This window comes from Panthera uncia (assembly GCF_023721935.1).
Source record: "Panthera uncia isolate 11264 chromosome A1 unlocalized genomic scaffold, Puncia_PCG_1.0 HiC_scaffold_16, whole genome shotgun sequence".
NCBI lineage: Eukaryota > Metazoa > Chordata > Mammalia > Carnivora > Felidae > Panthera > Panthera uncia.
In genome coordinates, this window is record NW_026057576.1 from 44,519,109 (window position 1) to 44,544,126 (window position 25,018).

Here is a 25,018-nt window from a genome sequence, read left to right on the forward strand (position 1 = left end):
ATCTCAATCTTAATCATGGTAGCTACTATATTTTTTTAAGTAAACAGTGGGCCCAATGTGGGGCTCAAACTCATGACCCTAAGATCAAGAGTTCCATGCTCTAATGACTGACCCAGCCAATCATGTTTTTAATATACAAGATGAAAATATTTGTAAAGAAATTATCACTAACCAACAACAATAAGGATAAAAAAAAAAACTGTAGTAAAGGTACATCAGTCTTGCTGTTCTAAGGCAATCAGAATCATAAATTTCTGATAAAGTACATCTTCACACATACAAAAAAAAACTATTTGGTATAAGCATCTTCACTGATAGATCATAAAAGGAGACGCAATAGTTATATTTATATTAAACTATTGGTGCTTAGAGATGTAGCTTCAAATGAAGGTTAAAAACAGAATCTATGAAATCAGAACTAAGAAAATCTTGTCTTCCTGCTTGTGAATGCAGAGGTAAGATGGCCGACTCAACCCAAAATACGTTTTTACCTTCCACTGACAAGTCATTTGTTTGCTACAGCTGAAGAAAACGTATATAACTAATTTATTTGAGAAACCTGTTAGAAAAAAGATACATTCAACATTCCCCTCCACTGTGTAATGCACGGGGAGCTGTCAAGAAATGTAGTCATGAAGCACAGAGATTTGGATACCACCCCCAGGATTCAGAGACCTCCTGACAACTTTTTGATACTCCCAGGAGCATTCTAGGCCTATGAACTAATAAAAGGATTATATTAAGACAGACAAAGGTATGCTGTTTCCAGCCTGCAGAGATTTAATAACATGCTTAATTCATTATCTGACATAGATGTTACATAAGCACCAAACATTGCTATTAATATGATTTACATTAATTGAATTCTATTTAATACTTTATGAAAGTGTTTTCTTTAATGAATGGCCTTTTAATACTAATGCTCAATATTATAAGAAATATGATATAAACTGCCTGCGCTGAGTTGAAGAAGACATTGACAATTGTCCTTTCAAGCTTGAATAGACATTGTTTTATCACGGGATTTTTTTTCTCTTAGAATACTGTGCAGAGGAGGCTATTAAAATCCCAATCATCATGTTAATTCCTGTTTCTGTATTTATTTATCTGTACCCAAATCATAATCTAAAATACTAAAAAGTATTGCCCTGTGTTACTTAAATTGACTAAAGTATAATAGCTTTTATTTAGAGGTGACATATTTATATGTAGCAGGAATTCTTGTGAACACTTCATTTAATTCAATAATTTCATGAGACAGAAATATTTCCATTTTATAAATATGGGAACTGAGGTAGAGATGTGTTAAAAAATAGTGTTACTAGAATAAAAATATAGATTTTCTTATTCACTGGTTCATATGGAAAAACTGGTTCATGGTTAAGTATTGTGGCCAGCATTATTTTACAGAGAAATCTAAAAAGATAACAGCTATTGCATTTTATTTTTTTAAATAAATTATAGAATTCTGTATTTCTGTCAATTTCTTTATGTATTGGAGGACTTTCTGATATCTAGAACTCTGCCTTGGTCTCATGGTCAGAAAAAATGATTCTCAAAGTCCATGAGTCTACATCTGATGACATATTCTAATTCGTTCTTTCCTTCTAAAATTATTAGAGCCCACAGAAATGTGTTGGGTAAACACTGGGTATAAAGACCAGTCCTAGATACCATGTCCTGGATACCATGACAGAGACAAGGACAACAAAATACAGCCTCTTCTCGAAAAAAGTTTCTTATTGGTAGAATATACAGTTACTTATGATACTAAGTCTCAAGTAATTTTTTAAAAGAACATTTTTCAAGTACTACAAAGGAGGAACCAGCATCTGTAGTCATCTTGAAACATGAGTATGGATTTTGACTGACGGAGTTAAGTGAAAAGGCAGCATTGAAGGTTTTCAAATACCATGATCAAAGACCCTAAGACAGAAAAGTAAGTAATGCTTGAGAAACGATGGGTAGATTAAGGCCTCAATGGATGCTCCATCTGCACAGAATTTCTAGACCATAATTGTACAGATTTAGTGTGTTTCTTATGTGCTTTACAGTCCTGGCTATGTTGTAAGACCTTTTGCTTGTTTCCTCTGTTACTCTCCCTGGCTTTCCAGTACAGAGGGAAGTTAATTATGTGAATTCTGACTAATACAACCAAAAGGGGTGGGTGAACTTGGTAACTGTAGATCATATTGTAATAGTATGCGATAGTATGTGAAATATCATGGCTCACCATTTTGTAGATTTTCATGATGAGACTTGAGTGAAAATTATGTTAGCTACTATTGTCAAGATAGAGATTAAAAGTCATCAGATCTAATAATAACTGCATTTAGTCTGCGATTGTCATTACGCTAAATACTTTGATACACATTGTACGATTTAACCCTTACAATAACTCTATCAGAAATATTGTCATTATGCCCACTTTACAGATGAATGGAATGATGGAGAGAGGAATACGTAACTTGAATAGACCATAGACTGCTAAGGTAGCAGAGCTGAAAAGTATCAGGTCTGACTGAGCCAAAGTCCACTCTGAATTGCCATTCTTTTTTTTTTTATTTTTTAATTTTTTTTTTCAACATTTATTTATTTTTGGGACAGAGAGAGACAGAGCATGAACGGGGGAGGGGCAGAGAGAGAGGGAGACACAGAATCGGAAACAGGCTCCAGGCTCTGAGCCATCAGCCCAGAGCCTGACGCGGGGCTGAACTCACGGACCGCGAGATCGTGACCTGGCTGAAGTCGGACGCCCAACCCATTGCGCCACCCAGGCGCCCCCTGAATTGCCATTCTAATCACAGAAATGTTTCAGCTCTGAGGAAATTTACATCAGAAGTAAATAGCCATATGCAGAAGAATTTTTGAAATTCACTTTCAAGGCTGCATTTCTATTCTACAACTCTGAATGTATTTATTATTTTGAAATACATTTACTGTCTTGAAAAATAATTGAACGTTCCTGCCCCCATACCTTTGCACTTGCTGTTGCTGCTTCCTGGAACACTCTTCAGGAAGAGGACTCCATGCCTCAACCTTCCCTAACCCCCATACATCATGGCATTGGATCCAGTTAATAGTTCTGTTCTTTCACCCCAATGTATGTTTAGCCCGAGTATTGTTTAGAAATACTATATATTTCTTCACTTATTAGCAGCTGTGGTTTGTCTCGTAGGCTTCATGTGGGAAAGAATTTTTGAATATGTTTTGTTCACTGTTATATCCCCAAAATATAAGAGCAGTGACTGGCACAAAGTAAGGACTCAATAAGTATCTATTAAATGAAAAAAAAAAAAATGAATGAGTGGGTGAAGGAAGGAAGAGATGCTCACTGCTGACCTATGGCCATCTGAATCTACATTGTCTTTATAGCTATTTAAGTACTTGAGAGGCTGAAGCTATGACGTGTCACAGTGTTTTGTACGGTGTCAATTTGATAATGATGATGAAGAGGAAGGCCACTGAGTTTTTGCAGTCTTTGCATTATCCTACCTCTACCTAACTAAATACTATGGATCTGTCTTAGCACTTCAAAATGAACACTCCATAAATTATTAAACTAATGGCAATATGTAGAGCTTGAAACCATCAACTAGGGTATTCTATGCCCAAATATGTACATTTTTGAATTTGGTTTTGAAATCTAGACACATGTATTTAAAAATGTAATTCACATATCCATAATAATACATTTCCTCTTTTTTATTTTTTAAAATATTTTTTATGTGTATTTATTTTTTGAGAGAGAGAGAGAGAGAGAGGGAAAGCTGGAGGGAGAGGCAGAGAGAGAGGAAGAGAAAAAGCACAGAGCCTGACTCAGGACTCAAACTCTCGAACTGTGAGATCATGACCTAAGCTGAAACCAAGAGTCGTCTGACTCTTAACTGAGTCACCCAGTGGCTTAACTGACTGAGCCACCCAGGTGCCCCAAGGTGTACATTTCTAACCATTTGATTTAATCTATGCATCTGCATCGTCATCAAAAATAAACCATCTTGAGACTAAAATTTTATTTTCATAGATTCCTCCCTACATATGCATGATTATATACAAAAGTCCTAAAATCCTGCATTTAATCGCATTGTAAGGCTACATTATTCAAAACATGGTATCAGAACATTTCACTTATTTGGAAAGTTGAAATAGATTCCCATTTTATGCATTTAAGGAAGTAGATTAAGTAATTACATGCTTAAAAATTGAAAAAGACTAAAAGAAAACTATACTTGGGATAATAAAGAACTTTATAAGCATGACATTAGTGCCAGAAACTATAAAATTGATTGATAGAACTATCTGCATAGAAATTAAAAACATTTTTAGGAGACCCAATATTGAAAGATTAGGGACAAAATAAAAAATGTGTATATCAAAGACAAAAGCTTATTGCCCTTAATTTATAAACAATAAAGAGTCCAATATTAAATGGCAAAAGAATATAAAAAGGAAGAACATAAATATATAATAATAAACATAGAAAAAACTGCAACCTTACTAGTAAAAAAGAAATCAAAGATCAAACCAAGTATAAAATATCACATTCTGTCCATCACATTGGCAAAGCTAAAAAAAAAAAAAAAAAAGCACTGATACAACACTGATAAAAGTACACACATTGCATATTTTTCAAGGACCACTGGCCTAATGTATCACAATTTTTAATATAAATACTTTTGGCCCAATAGGTTCATATTGACAAATCTTAGAATTTATCCTGAGGTAATGAGAGATAGAGAGCACGTAAAAATAAAACCCTAAAGGTTCATATAAATGTGTTGATTTGAATACAGTACAAGAGATCTTTGTTTGAAATTCTAGCAGGTCATTAAAACTATATTTTTAGGAAGCTAAACAAAAAGGATACAAAAACATGTTATGGTAGATTTTTATGTTTTGCAACAAGCTAGACCATAGTATGGTCACCGTATATGTGCTATCAGTGGTTTTCCTCTTGTATGCGATTATAGGTTAGCTTTACTTTCTTTTTTGAAATCTTCTAGATTTTGGCAATGGACAAGGTTTTGCTTCATTCTGTTTTGTTTTTAATCAGGAAAGCAAGAAAGTAGAGCATCCAGAGATGGATTAAGTGATATTAAAAGCAAATTATTTTTCAAACACCAGGAAACACTAACAAATGACACTCTGAAAATATTAAAAGTAAATTGTATAATTACAGAAGAGTATTTTATTTTAGAAGCATTAGCACAAAATAAAGTTATATTATATATAACGTTATATATATATATATATATATATATATATATATATATAATAAATATTAGCACAGAATAATTAGAAGCGGATCCTAACTTGCCTGTGTATTAGGAGCATAATTTCGAGTCTTTACTGACTAGAATTTGTAACTTGGCTATTTCCCTTAGGGCAAGTTTAGCCTCCAAAAGTCCTACAGGAACTGCAAGTCCAAGAGGAACTGCAAATGCAAAAGAAAATGTTTTTGTCAAAAACTTTAAAAATTGATGAAAAATGAAGACATGTGGATGGCTAACTACATAAAAAACTCTCAGCTTTACTTACACTTTGAGGTAGTCAACTTTCTTTGTGTTTTTCTTTTTTGTTTGTTTTTATTTTAGAGAAAGAGCAAGAAGGAGAGGAGCAGGGAGAGAGAGAGAGAGAGAGAGAGAGAGAGAGAGAGAGAGAATCTTGAGCAGGCTCCACGCTCAGCGCAGAGCTTGAGACACGGCTGGATCCCACGACCCTGGGATTATGATCTGAGCCTAACTCAAGAATCAGAGGCTCAGGGGTGCCTGGGTGGCTCAGTCGGTTAAGCGTCCGACTTTGGCTCAGGTCACGATCTCGCGGTCCGTGAGTTCAAGCCCCGCATCGGGCTCTGTGCTGATGGCTCAGAGCCTGGAGCCTGTTTCGGATTCTGTGTCTCCCTCTCTCTCTGACCCTCCCCCATTCATGCTCTGTCTCTCTCTGTCTCAAAAATAAATAAAGGTTAAATAAATAAATAAATAAATAAATAAAAGAATCAGAGGCTCAATTTACTGAGCCACCCGGGTGCCCCAAGGTGGTCAACTTTCAAATTTCATTTCTTTTTTTGTTAACATTTAATCTGACTTTTCTGAAAACTAGCTTTCCATATTCCCAAACACAGGGCTTCTTTAGACCTCAAAAACGAATATTAAATCGTAAGTTCTCCCTGTTTGAGTGAGAAAGAGCAGTACAGTGGTCCCTCCTTATCTGTTGGGAAGATATGCTCTAAGACCTCCAGTCGATGCCTGAAACCACAGGCAGTACCAAACTATATACTGGTTTTTCTTATACATACATATCTAAAATAAAGTTTAATTTACAAGTTAGGTACAGTAAGAGAGTAACAATAACAATTAATAATAAAATATAACAACTATAACAACATACTATAATAAAAGTTATGTAAATGTGGTCTCTCTCTCAAACTATTTTATTGTACTACACACACCTTCCATCTCTCGTGATGATGGGAGATGACAAAATGCTTACGTGCTGAAATGAAGTGAGGCAAATGACAGAGGCCCTGTGATGCAGCATTAGGCTGCTACAGACCTTTTGATATTATGCAAGAAGGGGAATCATCTGCTTTCAGACCATGTTGACATCAGGTAACTGAAACCAGAGATAAGAAGAGACTACTATATATCTTCCTACAAGATATGGTACAAAACTCCATACTCTTGTTGGGTTTATTGTTAAGATTTACTATACCTAAATGGGTGATGTGTGGTGGATAGTTTATGAGCAAAGCCTAGTAGTAGGTAAGGTATCAATCTGAACAGGATTAAAAATAACAATGGTAGAATTTTGCTATAGAAGACATTTTGGGGGCACCTGAGTGGTTCAGTAGGTTGAGGAACCGACTCTTGATTTTGGCTCAGGTTCATGGGATCAAGTCCTGCATCAGGCTCTGTGCTGACAGTGCGGAGCCTGCTTGGGATTCTCTCTCTCCCTCTCTCTCTGCCCCTCCTCCCTCTCTTTTCCTCTCTCAAATAAACATTTTTTTAAAAAAGAACTTTGAATCAATCCAAGGAATTTCTCTTGTTTTCAACTTTCACACAAAACTCTTCATAAAGTTGGAAGAAATATTTGAAGTGGTGTCAAAGCCCATATTAACTCTCTCAAATAAACATTTTAGTCAAATATATAAAATTTTTGTAGATTCACTGTATGCCAAAATGTTAATTGCTTTTCATCAAAACATTGTAAAAGTGATGCTCCTTTTCTTGTTTTGCCCAGTTCTAAATTTGTACTGCCTAAACCAGTTGACTGAATCATCTTAATTTTAAATGCACCTTTTCTATTATATTGTTTAGTCTCTGTTTGTTAGATTTTCTTGACTAATGTATTCTGAAGTTCTGTAAAAAGCATACATGTGCACACGTGCATGCACACACACAGTTTTGACACGTGCTAACATTCTCCATACATGCTAAAGCCAGTGAAATGGCAAATGGAGGGAGAAAAAAGAAAAAAGAAAGGACAAAGAAATAAAACAAAAAATTGATCTCAGCGAAAACTGAAAGGCATTCCTACTGTTAAGAAAGCAAGTTCAGGAACATACGGCAAGAGACAGCTTTAATTTATATGATACATTTACGGAAGTGCCATAGAGGAGGTTAAACAACTGAGAGTACCTGGACTAGCCCCCTAAGCACAAACATACTAATATTCTAATGTTGTGGGAAGGAAGATGCCTTTAGCTTTCCCCCCTCTGTAGAACTCGAGTAAATAATGCAAACTTCATATTTGAAAACAACAATTAATACATGTGGATGTTTCTAAACGTTTCATATCCCTCACCACATCTTAGCTTTTAACTGGCTATGAGAAGTTCAAAAAGATTAACTTTTAATAAGTTAAAAGCAAAATCCATTAATTAACTGAAGTTAATTTAAAGACTTCTAAATTTTAACTTTAACTAGTGAATTATTTTCTAGTAACTTTTCCTGAATTATAGATTAAAAAATACAAAACCAGCACTTGCCCTAAAATCTAAAATCAGACTTGCTAATAAACCTTTACCAGTTCTCCTTGATCTTCAAGCATGTAGTAGATATTAATAATTTGCAGGACTGATAGATGTATACATGCAGAAATGAGGTACACACAAAAGGGTATTAACTGACAGCGTTTTTAACAGAAACACAGGTTCATTTAAGTAGATCTTTTTTCATAAATGTTTATATATATATATGAATATGAATCAATAAATATGAATGCTTATTAAATTACTACATGATCAAGATATTTTCTTGGTAAGAGTTTATTTAAATCTGAGATATAATAAACTCAGTATGATTGTTGATAACTATAACATTTATAATTAATACATGTAATTTTAGGTGCAGTTTTCCGCAAATGATCATACTTAATTCACCACGTAGCCTTCCCATAATACACGAATGCATATCACTCTGTATCTTATTACCAATTAATTTCTATTTGATGACTTTTTGCTCAGATATGTAAGTGAAAATCACTTAAACATCAAAGCATGGAGACCAGAAAGACTGAATGGAAAAGGAAATGGGAAACAGTGGCAGAATGAAAGGAGAATTGGTATGAGGTAGTTCAGAGGGTAACTAGGGTTGGGAGAAGAAATTTAAGATATATACTACAATAATAAAGTAGAAATAAAATAAAGAGGAATAAGGTTTTAGTGAGGTGGAAAGATAAAAATAAAACTCAGAAGGGATCTTACATGAGATGATAAAGTGTAGGTAGGGAAACAGAACGGCATGGTATGTTCATCCTAAGAAAGGAAGTATAAGGAAAAATTCAGGTTTTGTAATGAGGTGTGAATTCAATTCCATGCTATTTCATTGTGTTTGCTTCTGCAGTTGTTTTTAGACATGGGAGCCTAAATTCCTGGTTCACTGCTCTCCTGCAACATTGCAGTCATATTTAATCTTTTCTGTGATGACCAACTGCCATGACACCATTACACAAACTAGCCCGTCCAGCTTCACAGCTGCCATTAACAACATAGCCAACCCCAAATTCTATAAACACATTTGTACACACACACACACAAACACACACACGTGTATGATTCACATGTGTACACAGTGGGCAAGCTTTCGTTTCTGCTACTGCCTTCTCCTTTTGCTTCTTCTCTTTCCTATCAAAAGAATGTTTTCAACAGATACTTGAATGAAGCTATGCAAAATCCATGTTTTCCCCGTCCTATCCCATGCTGCAACATTGTATTCTAAAGATCAAACAAGGCTCAAGGAACGTATATGCTAAACTCAAATTATTCACATCCAAAGTACTTTTGAAAAATGTGAAATAAGTTCTCAATTTGAAAGGACTCTAAATTGCACATCATTTTCATATGAATTTCACCTTTATGACAGTAAATTAAAATGAAAATCATACAGTGCATTTAAATCTACATTTCTTGCAAAATGGTTTCGAAAGTTTGCCACCAATGAATTATTTTCTTGATTAGCTTAAAGTACTATGAAACAGGGAAGAAAGAAAATAATTCTGGGCTTATATAAACATCTACCTTCAATAGCTTAGCAAGCAAACATTAACAAATACTTTACATCCTATTTACTTACAATAGTCCTATAAAACAATAAACCTCTGAAAGCAATTACTTTAAATTTATTTTTCCTCCACATTGAAGCAGAAAGTATTTGTCACGCAAAAGTTAGCATTGAACTTGTATAATAATAGAGATTTACTGAGACAAGGAACAATGTTGATTAAAAAAATAAAAGCACTGAAATATACCCTAACATCTTTCCTGAAACACATGATAATAATTATCTTAGGAAAAGGTGGTGCTGACAGCAGCATAAATGATGCCACCAAATGGAGAGTTAATTTTATTTTAAAGGATTAAACCATAAATTACTTCTTTAAAATTAGTGAGAAAAAAATAGATCCCTCCTAAAGTCAATTTAATCAATTCGCAAGAATTTTGTACAAGAGAAAAAATTATTAGACCATAACATTCCAAGAGGTTATATGAAAATCATATTAAAGAGCCTGGCCACTCTTATTAAGGAACTAATTTAGAATATATACGACTGAATTTTCAAATATCTGTTTAATAACCTATATTCTAACATATTTCTTGCCATCTCAAGCTAGATTTTAAGAGTAAGTGGTTTGGATTTCCTCACGCTTAAAGATGGTTCTTTTTCAAAAATCTACTTCTAAATAAGAACTCTACTTTCTTGCTCGTTGGGGTATGTATGTTAGCATAGTCAAAGGACAGGAGGCATTTAGTAAATTCATGTTGACTAATATATGGTATCGTATTATTTGTTCACATTCTCTTTCTTCAGTGCCATTTGCTACACTTTCCTGAAGGTAGTATAGGAAAAATACACTATTTCAATGTAGAAGGTTTTCCCTTCTTAGGACTTGCTGTGGCCAAGGGAATGTGAACAGATGTGACCCATGCCATAACAGAAGTCTGACACGCACTTGTACAGCTCTGCCCCTTCCTGAGCTTCTGCTCTTCCATGAAAACACACAGGACAACAGACCCCAATGAGGCCCAACAGACTTGCCCATGACTGGGAGTAGAAATAAAAGTCTGTTGTCATAACCCACCTAGATTTTGGTGTTATTTGTTACTGTAAGGAAAGCTGACTATGCAAGATGCATCATAAATACCATAATTATTGGTAACTACTTAAAATGTAAGAGCATATATAGGCCACAGCTCAATTGCTAATATTATGCATCAGAAGTAAACATACTTTTTGTGAAAAGAAACCCAGAGTCTTCAACTCCTGTGGGTAGGGTAAGGAATCTGCATAGAATTAACAGTAGACTCTTAATCAGAGTAAATCTGTTCCTCCCAGCTAATTCTTGATTTACTCTTATGGGAGAAGATAGGAAACGAAGTTGCATTTTGAATGATGATACCAATTATGTGAAGTCTACACATTAAGACTGGATGCACTGATAAACCTGGACTAACTAACAATTGCAATTTGATTATTAACAAATGGTCCAAAATCACCTGCCCAAGTATGGGCAGAAAAAAGGTGGGTACAACCTTAAAAGGCAGTCACTACAAAAAAAGGCTTTTTACTGAATTGAAAAGAGAACAATAAAAACTCACTTTCAACCTACTTAAATGATGGCATTTAATTTCTTTTCAAATAAGGAAGAGCAGAACTAAGCAGGTGTTAATAAACATTAAAATAATTTATTACAAGTATGCTTCTTTGTTTCCAAAATCACTATAGTAGTTTCTCTGATAAAATCTGATTTGAAAAGTATTAATTTACATTTATATTTTTATGATAGTAATGTGAGAACAAGCACTAACTTATATTTACTAGCCCATTTATATTATAAAGAATTATCCATTGTGTTTAAAGATAATGGTGATTAAGACAGGTCTAGGACAGAATCAAAAATTATTAAATAGCTACAAAGCACCCAATGATTATTCTCAAGGTGAAGCACCTAAGTCCTGGACTTGGTTTTCTTCTAATGATAATATATTATGTTGAGATGTTGACCTTTATTTATCCAATGACTCCTGGTTGGAAGTAAGAATTAAGTCCATGGCCAAAAATGAGAAAAATTTGGCCCTACAGCACTATTTAGTGACCAGAATGATATTGGCTACAACTCTCAGCACATTGGGGCTCATTTAAAGAAACTATCCTATATGTAAATGAGCATTTATGGTGAGTGTATGCAAGAGGGTGGTGCAAACAACATTAAAAATAATCATTAAAATATCATTAAACATCATTAAAAATGAATTTATTCAAAAACTGTTTTTATGGATTCAACTTCTTCATTGAATTCACACAGCCCAAGCCTATGAATGAACGCATAGGTAGATAGGTAATTTCTCAACTACCAAGAAACTCCTCCAATCCATTGATAACTCAGATTTGGGGGAAATTATTTCTGCTATTAACTTGCCATCAGACTTGCCAACTAGATTTTCCATCTCATCCGCACATCAACTTTTTATTTTTTAAAGCCAACTATATCAAATCTCATCTGTTTTCAGAATGCCATGAAGTCTCCACCATAATGATAGGCAAATTATTATATAGTTCATAAGAATTTTGTAAATGTGCTCAATTCCATATCTCCTCCATCTTTTCCTCACCCCCATAGCCCTAATCCAGCAACTAATCTTGAATTGATGCCTTTATCTTTTGTACACTCATATGTCTTATATTTATTCCTGTTTATTTTTTTTTCTTGTTGGAAACAGGTCATTTTTTTCTCATCAATCAAGAATTTTAGTGTTCATAACCTTCTCATCATGGATAAACCCTAACCTTACCACCTAAAATATTTTCTAATGTAAATATTACAGGTCTCAGAACAGAGCCCTATAGAGAGTTTCAGAGTTCTTAAGTGGCATTTTATTATGTACACCATCATCTGTAAACAATCAGGAAAACATAAAGGAGCAAAAAGTTAAGAATATACATATTATTGATCCTGCTTAAATTTAAGAAGCTAATATGTATGGACACAATACTTGCATTTTTATAATGATGAAGATGAATTTTTAAAATAACAGTTCCTTAATTAAAATCCCAACAAGACAGCATATTTGTAAATATTCAGATTTGAAATAATCAAAACAGTGAGACATACTTTCCCAATTTGCTTGCTATTTCATTTTTAGTATCTGAACTTTAGCAAAATTATGTGATGTGATTACTTGGACAACTTCCATGCTCTTAATATGCTGGTTTGATATAAAAATAAAATTCCTTTTTTTCAAAAATATGAACTATTATGTTTTCCTAATGATTTCACTGGCCAAAATACTTTTTCAGAACAATTTTATTTGCTGATGCTAATTTTCTTCCATCGCACATTTTATTCTAAATCTACTGTTTCTGAAGAAAACGGGTATTTTTATTTGAAGTATTACATAATGTTCAATAAAGTTAAAATGCATTCATTTTCATATGAAAATCAACTTAGTACTGTCTATTCTAGAATTATTCTTTGTACTCTATTTCAAAATGAATTCTCACACGTGTAATGAATCTGCCTCAGTATTAAGAATTCGTTTTGATTACTGAAATTATTTTAAAGATGTTATTGATAAATCATGATTTTCATTTTAATTTACGCAAAAAACTTTATGTCCCCAAAATATTTTATACTTAAGTCTTGGAGAAATACACATTTAGATTCTTTTCTCCACACCAGTATCTTCCTACTCAACTCAATGCAGTTTAGTAATCCTTTCTTTTTGTGAGGACATTTGCTAGGTTACAGAACATTAAAGAAGATCAAGATGTGGTGTTTTCCCTCATGAACCACTCATAAGCTCTAGGGGTGACAGACACATACATATACATGCAACAAACATGTTGTAATGCCAAATCACAAGGGGGTGAATGACATGCTCTGGGAGCATTTCTTGAGGAAGGGCCAGCAGGGTATGCAAGCAATGCAGTTTCACAGGGATACTCTTAGAAGACATTCTTGTGCCAGATTTAGTGCTCTACTGTCACCATCTTGAATTCCTATCATTTTTTAATAAAGAGCCCCACATTTTCATTTTGCACTGGGCTGGTCCTAAATATGAACTTGTGTGTATGACAACCAAGGGCAGATGGTGGACACTGGAGAAGTAGAGTAGCTCTAAGCTTCCCAGAATTGTTGATACTTGATTTTGGTCTTGAAGGTGAACTGGAATCCACAAAGAGATGAGGAGGAGAAGAGGCAAATATTCCAGAGAGAAGATATAGAACAAAGACATGAAAAAAAAAAAAAAACTTGCTTAAGAATAATAATTAGGGTCTCACATCAAGGCAAGATGAAGTTAAAAGAATAATTTGTAATCGGATTTCCAAGGGCCTTAAAGGCCTAGCTAGTAGGTTGGATTGTATTTATATAAAAGTGATAACTTGGGGCACCTGAGTGGCTCAGACAGTTAAGTGACCAGCTCTTGATTTCTGCTCAGGTCATGATCTCACAGTTCCTGGGATTGAGCCCCACGTCAGAGTCTCCCAGAGCCTGCTTGGGATTCTTACTTTCCCTTTCTCTCCACCCCTCCCACACAATTCCCCCACTTCTTTCTCTCTCTCTCAATAAATAAATAAACTTAAAAAAAGTGATGACTTTAAGCAAGGAAATGAAATGAAATGAAATGAAATGAAATGAAATGACATGACATGACATGACATGACATGACATGACATGACAGCTGGTGCCAGGGGTGAAGCCGTGGAGATAGACTAGAGCATGAAACCTCTGCTAGAACATAATGGCAGAAATCTAGATAAAATAGGATGACAGGTTGTAGACAGCAACGGAAGTGGGGATGAAGAGATGGATATGCAAACAGATATTCGAGGGCACACAGTGTTTTATAAACAGATCCCACTATCTGTCTTTCATCCTTGAAAGACAGCACATAAGATAATTTCATCAGGCCCACTGAAATGGACAAAAATGATAATATACTTGAAGAATACTACAATTTTTTTTGTTCAAAAGTTACTAATCATGTATAAATTAAAATGAGGCCACTGAAGCTTTATAGCAAAGGACTAGCAATTTTAACTAAAACCAAAAATGAAAAAGAATAAAAAATAAAATGCTGATCAAGAATCCATTAATCATACAAAATACAAACTATCTCTTCTGCACTCGTATACCTTTATCTATAGCACCAAATAAATCAACAAGCATACTATAAGGTCAAATTAAAGGCTGATATTAAAATGAGTTTGATATGATGGAATCAAATCAGTTGATTTATAATTTTTCATTTCTCATCTTATTCCTTTGAAATAGGAATATGATCATATTAAATAAGGAAATGACCCCTTTTATATGTCCCAGAGAAAATAAAAAATCTGTATTTTTCCAAATACAGATCTGAAGAGAGACACTGCATATTTTACTTTGGGCTAAAAAACTTAGTTGGAGGGGACATCTGGCTGGTTCAGTCGGTAGAGCTTGTGACTCTTGATCCCGGGGTCATGAGTTCAAATCCCACGTTGGGTGTAGAGCCTACTTAAAAAACAAAATCAAAAACAAAACTTACTTGGAAACTACTTAATATGACTTTTTAGATGGAATTTTTCTGATATTTAAAATTTTTTTTTTTACATTTATTTACTTTTGAGAAACAGAGTGAGACAAAGTGTGAGCGGGGGAGGGGCAGAGAGAGAAGGAGACAAAGAATCTGAAACAGGCTCCAGGCTCTGAGCAAATGGTCAGCACAGAGCCTGACATGGGGCTCGAACCCATGAACCATGAGATCATGACCTGAGCTGAAGTTGGACGCTCAACGTACTGAGCCACCCAGGCACCCCTTTCTGATATTTTTCAAATCAAACTATTATGCTTTCTTTTGTTTAATTTTATAGCTACCATGTAAAGAATGTGATAATTACAGAAGTATAATAATTACAAAATAATCTTTGCTGAAGGTATCAACAGCACATAGTGACTTTCACAATGTAATGGGATTTACAAGACATTCAAATCAGCAAGCTACTATCTCCTGAGTATTGTCCTTTACCAACTTCTTTTCTCTTTTTATAAATCAACTTCTTTTCAATCTTAAAATGCTGCTTATGATTGTTATTTTGTCAATCATTTTTATCAGGGTTCTTAAGTATTTTAAAAATGACTATAACTTATTCATAGCCAAACTGTATAGGTACTCTTTTGTAATATTAAGTCATCACCAAAATCTATAAAGTTTTGCCCTTTAGTAATAAAACGTTATTTATTTTTTTCAAGTTTATTTATTTTGAGAAAGAGAGAGAGAGAGGGAGGGGCAAAGAAAGAGAGAGAGAGAGAGAGAGAGGGAGAAACCCAAGCAGACTCTCGCTGTCAATGCAGAGCCCAAGGTGCAGCCCAATCCCCCGAGCTGTGAGACCATGATCTGAGCCGAAATCAAGAGTCAGGCGCTTAACTGACTGAGCCACCCAGGCACCCCTAAAAGGTGTTACTTTTTTAATTGCATGAATATCTCTCATCTATATGGAATTATAAATAGTCTGCTATAATATACCCCAAGACCACATTTGTCTATAGGGAGATAGACAAGAAGGAAAATAAAAAAAATAGTACCTGACTTCAACAAGCCTATAATTCTTGAATTTGAAAAAATTCTGTGTAGATAAATTAATGAATTGATTGGTTTTATTTTTTTTTAATATACTTCACCTTATGTATTCATTTCAAGGCCTTCCCTTCTTTGACATATTTCAAAGAAAAAGTTCCCCATAAATGGAAACACTGGAAGGAGTTGGAGGAGCCGCACAGAAAGACCCAAAGATAAGTGGGAACCAGAACTATGGAGTCTAAATGTGAATTGCAGGCATGAGGTAGTGTGTATGTGTGTGGTGAGTGGGATGGGAGTGTTACAAGAAAAATGGGTGGGAAAGTAAACAAGAGCTAATCATAAAGGATCTTGAAAGTCACACTAAGGGATTTAAATTTTTGAACCACTCATATCTGAAAGATATTGAATTGTTCAAATAACAAAACAATGTTTTGAATAAATATCATTTTAAGGGTGTCAGGTTGAAAAACACATGACAGAGTACTTAAAAAAGCCTTCTACATTTCTTTCCCTGCCTCTTCTTCCTATCAATTCTTATTAAAAAAATAGAATAAATGAATCCACTGGAATATCTGCAATACAAACAATTTCCTTAAAAATTATATTGGGTCTTGAGAGTCTTTGGAAGAAACTCTAAGCTGACTTCTGGGGTAAATGATGGAAAACTTAAAATATTTTTTAACCAGTCCGTATTAGAGCCGTTTATTGCACCGGAACAGGAATGAATCAAACAATTCCCCTAGACAGATATTTTAGATAAAAGTAAATAATTATATCCCTTTATTGATGGAGAAAAATGACTCTAAGAAGAGAGTGGTTTCAAGGCCACTGAAGTTAAGCAACATATACTTAGGTCACATACAAGGCTGGATCCTTGAAAACACATTAGATTTATTTCTAACTCTTCCTGCACTGGGAAAATCTGGCCAATAATAAATTCAGAATACACAGTAATAAAGAGCAGGAAAATAACATTAAAAATAAGTATCAATCCTTAAACTGTAACAGGAGGAATGTAGATGAGATATGAAAAAATAGTTCTTCCTCTCATTAGGGCAGTTAAACATTAGAATAGGTTATCAGGTAAAGTCTCTGTAGACTCTTCTCTTCAAGGTTTTTAACATCAGGGATGCAGCCATTTATCTTGAATCGTTAAGGTAAGTCCTGTCTGCAGGCAGGTGAAGGACTAAATGACCTCTGAATTCATAAGTCATAAGTTACTTGTTACCAGCCGCCCGATCCTAATCTTCAGGCAGGGTTTGTGTGGGATTTTTTTTTTTTTAATTCAGAAGTGACAATTAGCAATGTTACCTGCTACAAATTAAATATTTTCTAATTTTAACACATGAAGAAATTGTATTGAAAGTGTGTGGATCACAGATTAAGATCACCGTTTGTAAATATAGCCAGAATTAAGTTTTAGAGAAACTATCCCTTAGGTTCTAAAAGAATAAGCATTACAGAGACAATTTAAAATTTTGTCATTTGGGATGAGATTGGAAATACGAACAGGCATTTATGAGAAGAGTGCAGGAATGTTATTCTTGAATAGTATGATAAAATTTATATGAGAAATGTTTATGGTACTTTCTACATTGTGATTAATTTAAACAGATACTTAAATCTCTCCTTTCCTTCATTGCTCTCCATCTAGATCATGAAAAAGTTCAATCCTGTTAGGCACAGATGACTTCAAGGGAAATAAATTATGTTAATCAAAACAGCAAAGGATCAATAAACAAATGAGCACACAGCATAGATAGTGTCATTCCAAAAGGTACAAAGATTCATCTTACTCTGTTATCGTGATTCTATGTAACTCTTTCTCTTCATTTCTCACCTCTGGAAACTAAGCATTGTCATGCATGACAGGTAAAAAATAAAACGGTATTTTTAGTGCAACATATAAATTCTAAAGTGAACCATAACATCTTTACTTGAAGAAAGATGTAATATGTACACTGTGTGTACGTACTTTTTAATCATGTGAATATATGCTGCAAAATGGTTTTTTTTTTGAAAAAAACTTTTTCCTTAGAATTTCCATTTGAAAACTTTCTTTTTTTAAATAAAAATTTGTTTTAAAAAATGAAATGTGGACAATTAGACTGACACGTCATCAGGCAGTGATTATGTCTTGGTTATACAAACAACATTTCATAATACAGGTATTCGAAAAACTTCATTGTTAAAATGAAAGAACAGACCCAACTGCATTGCTTTAATGCAAGATTTTATAGGTTCAGAGAACAAAATGTGCAATAAACTCTATTGCATTGACCTTCCTCAGAAATAACACTTGTAAATATTTTTAGAACAAAATTTCCACAATTTGCAAATACGGCCTAAACTTAGGAAATGAATTTTTACCTATATTCAAAAGATACTCAAAGGCTGCTCCAAGTGAGATCATGTTGGTCCTTACATATCACAATTCTTACCATTTAAGGTAAACAAAAAATTTTTAATGAAAATGTTGCTTTGGTTTACAGCCAGAATAGAATAATAAATTATAATCTCCCTCTCTAAGTTAAAATAACACTTTATTTCAATAAATTTAATCAAAGTTAAATTACTTTTAAGAAGTTATGCCCTTTGCCCTCCAAAACCAACAAACCTTTCATACCATAGCAACCTTACAAATTTGTAATTTTTTACTGAGAAAAAATATAAATAATGCTTTGAGTAAAATTAAACTAAACACTTCATGCAAGGACACCATCAGTCATTGGATATATCTGGAGATCACCTACAAGTGATAAGAAAGTATATTCTGCCTTGTATTCATTATAGATTAGTAGAAGTTTTAATTTTCTGGGTTGCAATGTTTAATTGACAAAAACAAAAAGAACACAGTAAAGGACTCATGGCAGTGACCGGTCAGAGACTTAAGATTTCTTCTTTTCTTCTTCTTTTTTTTTCCCCTTTCTGTTTTGTAACCATGGTAAAACAATAGAAGTGAACTTTCCCTGAACTTTTCTCTTTAAAGGCCTGGGTCCACATTGACCCAGCAGGGCAAGCTGGAACCTGATACTATCAACCCGAGGGCTGCTAAAGCAATCAGGTTCAACAACAACCATATATGTTCCCTAATGTCATTTTGCCACAAAGCCAAAGCAAAAGCAAGCTATTTCTAGTAAAGAATGTCTTTCTATTGTTTCAGAGATTAATTCAATAGTCTAAACTTGCATAAAACATGGACTAAATGATAGACTACAGAAATATATTGCTGTTCTCTTATACTTATATCAATACCAAAGTTTATTTGTAGATAAGTCCCAATATTGCAAGAAAATAAAAGCTCCTAGAAGGATTATTAATGAACAGATGACTTAAATCTTTATTGTTTTAGGTTATCTTACATTTAACTAACTCATTTTGCATAATTCTCATGGTAACCTGTTTTAAAAGGTAACACTGCTTAAGAAATATTTTTCTTATTTTTCTACAGGCAATTAAGGTAAGAAAACATAATGTACTAAATCCACTAATTAAGATATTTGTTATTTCTAAAACCATAATACGATAAATAAGAATTAGTGGACTATAATAACACTATTTCCACCTCTTTTATTCAAAGGAGTGTTGGCATTTCTGTTCTAAATCCAGTTTTCAAAAATTTACAATTGTATAACAAATTATTTTTCAAAATTGTGAGTATATCCAGAAACAAGAGAGAAATATAATTTCTAATATTCACAAATAAGCATTTTGAAAATCATTCAGGTTCAGCCTTTCTCATCCCCTAATGTTAAATTACAGTATTAAAAAATTTAGTAAGGATGATGTAATAACAAGGAGAAGTTATTTCATCATTACATGACACGCTCTCAAATGTCTATATAAATACTTAAAATAAATAGCATGTATATCACGTATTAACTATTATCAATTACTTTCAGTTGCTAAGAGCAATGCTTAAATAGATGCTCAGTTATATGATTTCCTCCTGAATATATCCCCTATGGGCTTTATAGAACACTTTAATAGAAACAGTTTCAATGGTTCCAGTAGTAGCGATTGTATCACGTGGATGAGGTCTTTGTTATAGTTAACAATAGGTCGCAGCATATCAATAAGAAGGAACCAGAATTGTACCCAACACATAATAGGAGTTCAAAAAAATATTAACTCAGTGAAGAAATAGAGACAGTTCCAGAAAATCCAGGACATTAGCCACTATAAAAACAATTGTCCTTAAAATGGTAATTTTCCAGAATAATATAAAAAGATAGTCCTTTTTTGAAAAGTAAAACCATGTTTAAAACAACTTTTTTTTTTTTTTTGATACATCAGTTCAAGTAAGTCAATTATGAGTCACCATTCCCTTGGGTAGGTGTATGCATTTAGGTATAGTAGTATATATATTTTACAGATGGCTAGACTAAATACAGACAATAAGAGATCTTGTCCCAATTTATTAAATATATATGGGATTCCTTAGGAAAACACAAGTTTAATATTTCATCCAACTCTCCTTAGACTGACTTTCCAAGCAATAATATGAATAATATCACTAAATGTGCAGGTTTAAATCTAAATTGACTTTTAAGTCTGTCTTTAATACTTACAACAAATATATAGGGTATCAATGAGGGACATTAAAATTTAAAATGTGGACTATAACATAGAAGGGATAGAAAGAAGAACATGGAACCAAGAAATAAAATAGGCAGAGGAACTACCAGCCTAATGATTACCCAGCTTTTGAGGTTTTGATGGTGGGTTCATTGATTCTCTCTTCCCCCAGTTGGAGAACATAAGAAGGTAAGACTGAGTTTACTGATGAAGAAGGGAAAGTTAACATAACTGGGATACTCACTGTGTACCAGATGAGTAGTATATCTCATCGCACTTAAATTCCAACAGTCCTAGAAGGCAGATATTAATATCTCCATTTCTTAGATGAAAGCTGAGTGGCCCAACAACATGACTCATGAATTTCAGATCTTTGTGTCAGACCCATGTATCTCTGATTTCAAAGCCTGTGTTTATTCCATTATAACATGGTGCCTCTGAATAAGAGACAATAGATCATTTGGCCATGGATCAAAAGACAAAAGTTACCACTTAGTAGATGTGTAACCTTGGCAAGCCACTTAACGCTCGTTTGGAATCCACATATCCCCTTCATTAACATGTTCAAGGGATGTTAGAACAGATAAAATTTTTAAATCTGAAGTAAACTCGTCAAAGAAGCCAATATTATCATGACATGGCTAATAAGAATATGAACCGTGAAAGCAAAGGAACAAGATAATTCAGTGTGTTCTGTGATTTCTAAGAGTATATTCTCCCAATTTAAAAATGGGGTTTTCTAGGGGCGCCTGAGTGGTTCAGGTGGTTAAGGAACCAACCGTTGATTTCAATTTGGGCTCAGGTCATAATCTCATGATTTGGATTTGAGATCAAGCTCTGCTGCATCAGGCTCTGTGCTGACAGTGCAAAGCCTGCTTGGCTTTCTCTCTCCCTCTTTCTTTCCCTCCGCCACACATGTGTGCATGCATGCTCTCTGTCACTCAAAAGAAATACACATTTTTTAAAAATAGAGTTTCCTATATTTGTGCCACAATCTTCACCCCATTTCTACTTTAATGTTACTGTTCTTCCTCGTACCCTGCCTGATTTCACTCAGTAAAGGCATTATACAGGAATTTTAATAGCTGTCAATACCTACATGTTGGTGAATATGGAGTATATAAAGAAGACTATTTTCCCATGAGAAAAGGATATTCAGTAGGCTATATAAGGGACAACTTTTGGTCTAGTGGGAGAATTGATGGACTCCAAAGAATAAATTTCTTCGGTTGTTTTTTCATGAAAAGGCAACAAAAATTTTAGTTCTTAGACCTAAAAACTTGTACCTCATAATAATTTCTAGATCAGCTTAAAAATGAAATTGATGTCTACTTCATCAATGATTAAAACACACTTCTGGGAAATTGGAAATGGTGTTTTCCCCTTTCTCAAGGTCCAAACCCATCTTTCCATTGGTCTACAGAACATCTGGATAGTTCACAAGCACTTTAAATTCAACACGTTGAAATAAACTTCTTTCCTTTCACCCTAAACCTGCATTTCATTACCTACTGAAGCCCCTATATCTGTTAATAAACCACCATGTGTACCATCACCCAAAGCCCGATCCAGGGATCATCGTAATTCCTCCCTCTTCCTTTAGTATACTTTCTACTTCTCAACTCAACGGTCACCAGCTTCTATTGATGCTACCTATGATATTTCTCAATTCACTCTCTTCTTCAGTCACATTGCTTCTGCCTTATCTCAGACCCTTCCCCTTCTGTTCCTGTAGTGTACAGACCTAGATGTGGTCTACACAGTAATAGCATTCCAGCCCCTTCAGTGCACTCTGCAAATCTTCCAAAGCGCACCAAATTTCTTATCATAGCCTACAAGACCCTTTAAGATCTAATGCCTCAATTCCTTTCCAGTATAATATCTCAAAACTTTCCCACCCTCACTCAGTACCTAATTACTTTCATATATCCATGCTTTACAGATGCTAATCCTTCTGCCAGGAATGCCCTTTCCTTCAATTGTCCATAGGAGAAACCCTAGGCCAATTCACACCAATTTCTTCCCTAATCGCCCCACGTGCATGCATGTGGCTCACCAGCTTCCATCCACTTCCCAAATACCATGGACTCAATTATAATATTTTCCATGTTAATATAATAATCTATATATCATTTCTGACTAGTCACACAAAGCATTTGAATGCAATAACTATTTTCTATTTATTTCCATTTTTCCAGAATTTAACACAGTCTAGTTACTAGCAGGAAATTAATACTATATTTTCTGAATGAATTAACTGAAGAAGGAACAAAGCAATAATTTCAAAAAGTATATATTATGCATTAAGTTACTGGAAAAATAGTAAAATACAGTAACCATTTTTCTGGAAAGAACCATTCTTCATCAAATTAAGAGACAGAAAACATTAAGGATTTACCTAAAAAGATTATTTTATTGAATAATAAGTATATATGTAATGCCTACCATATTTAAAATATAAAATAAACGAAAGCAAAACAACACAGAATGTTATGTGCTACAAAAAAAATTTAGTTTAAAAACTCTTTTAACTGTCAATCAAATAATACAAAATATTAAGTCATCATTGCCCTTTAAAATCCTTTCAACAAGAATTCCCTAATTGTACTTTCACTTTATCTCACTGTACCAGTAAGTAAATAAATTAACAAAATAGCTTTTATCACACAGAATAACCTTTTAACTGAGGGATTATCTCTGGTTTATTTTTCATTTCTTTCACTGCAGATAGCAGTTCATGCCTCATTGATTAGTTTGCTAAGGTGGTGACCAGAAATGAAAACACAGTCTCCCAGATATTGCAAGGACCTGGGTGTGTAATCACCCACACGCACATGCACAAAAGCACAGAGCACCATACACACACACACACACACACACACACACATACACACACACACACACATTCATTCTACGCCTCTATGCCTGGCATTTAGTTTCTAAGAAACCAAAAGTCAAGTATTATAAATACTTCATTTCTATCTTCCCATGCTCACATATAACTCTGTCTCTGAGATTTACTTCTCACAAATACTTTTTTATGAAGTTGTACTTAAGTTTTTTATTTAACCGCTATTTAAACTGCTCATTTCAGGGCAACTTTCAGGGAAGAGGAATGTAAAGACAACAATCTAGTTTCCTCCAGATTCCTGCTGTTTCTGAATGTGGTGTTTGGTATGTCTTTGAATGCACCTACACTTGCGACTTGTCATATTGATCACTAAGCTCATCATTTCCAGTCAGATCTTTAGGTCGAACGTCCCTTTCCTTTATTCAGCCAAAAATATCTGAAATTATCAATGCAAAAGAAATTTAAACAAAAAGAAATCACAGAAACCAAGTATGACAGTAAGTGGTAGAGTAATCAGAACCAGGGGGAGTAAGCCATTCCGACCTGGCCTTCTGCCACTCAGGACTGTTGAATTCTGCGCCCTGATGTTTAAAAAAAAAAAAAAAAAAAAAAGTCATCGATCACCTAGCATACACCAGGAGAGAATAAACACAAGTTTGAAGAGTTCAAAACCCAGAACAAAAGAAGAGGAAAGAGATGATACAGACTCACATGACAAATGAACGCTTTGAAAAGAGATTAGAACAGAACAGAAATTTTAAAACATTTTACGAAGGGTAACTGAATAAAAGATTAAGTTTATTCTTTCCACTTCTGAGCTTAAAAATAAAATGAAGAGTATTTTGGCCAGACAGAAGGAAAAGAGTTACAACTTACTCGATTTATCAAGGATACTATAAAACAGACATTGGCATTGGTACAGGTCTTAGCTCATTCACTGCTGAGGACTCTTTCCAATCTGAAATTCTGTTACTCCCTTCACCATAGCCCACTCTCCATCTCCTAGTCCACTTGGCTATATATTCAAATCTATAGTTTCTTTTTTACTTCGTTTCCTATTTTTTTAATTGGGTGCTTGTTTCCTTAGGCTTTTATGTTACCCTGATAACTGGCTGTTCTGCCAAAATTCCCAAGGACTATCTCTCTTACCCATTTGCTTTTAGTATAAAGATCATCAGGCAAGATGATTTTAAGAAACAGCCAAAGCAATCTTTAGTTCAAGTCCTGCGTCTCCACTTAGCAGAGCTTTCTTTCTTGTTAATGATCTGCCCCTTCCCATTGATATTTAAACCCATCACCTCCCCATCCACACTTTTCAGTATTTTGCTTTCAACAAATCAACCAAACCCTGCAGAATTTAATTGATAATTAAGGTTAAAAGCTTAAATTATGAGCATTTGCATTTAAAAGAGGCTCCTTCTTCTGTGTGAATGCAACCTCTACCGCTATTTCTTAAGAAGAAAAATAAATGAAACCTTTGAAGGCCACCTTTGAAAGGTTGCCTTTGACCTAATATTAGAATGGCTTGCTTC

The 25,018-nt window shown here is 34.1% G+C and overlaps 1 protein-coding gene across 2 annotated transcripts in view; it reads right to left on the minus strand.

The window, feature by feature from the left end:
* The window catches only part of DACH1 (dachshund family transcription factor 1), a 397,236-nt gene that overhangs the window by 221,492 nt on the left and 150,726 nt on the right, over positions 1 to 25,018 (minus strand). The gene's annotated exons all lie outside the window — the stretch shown is intronic.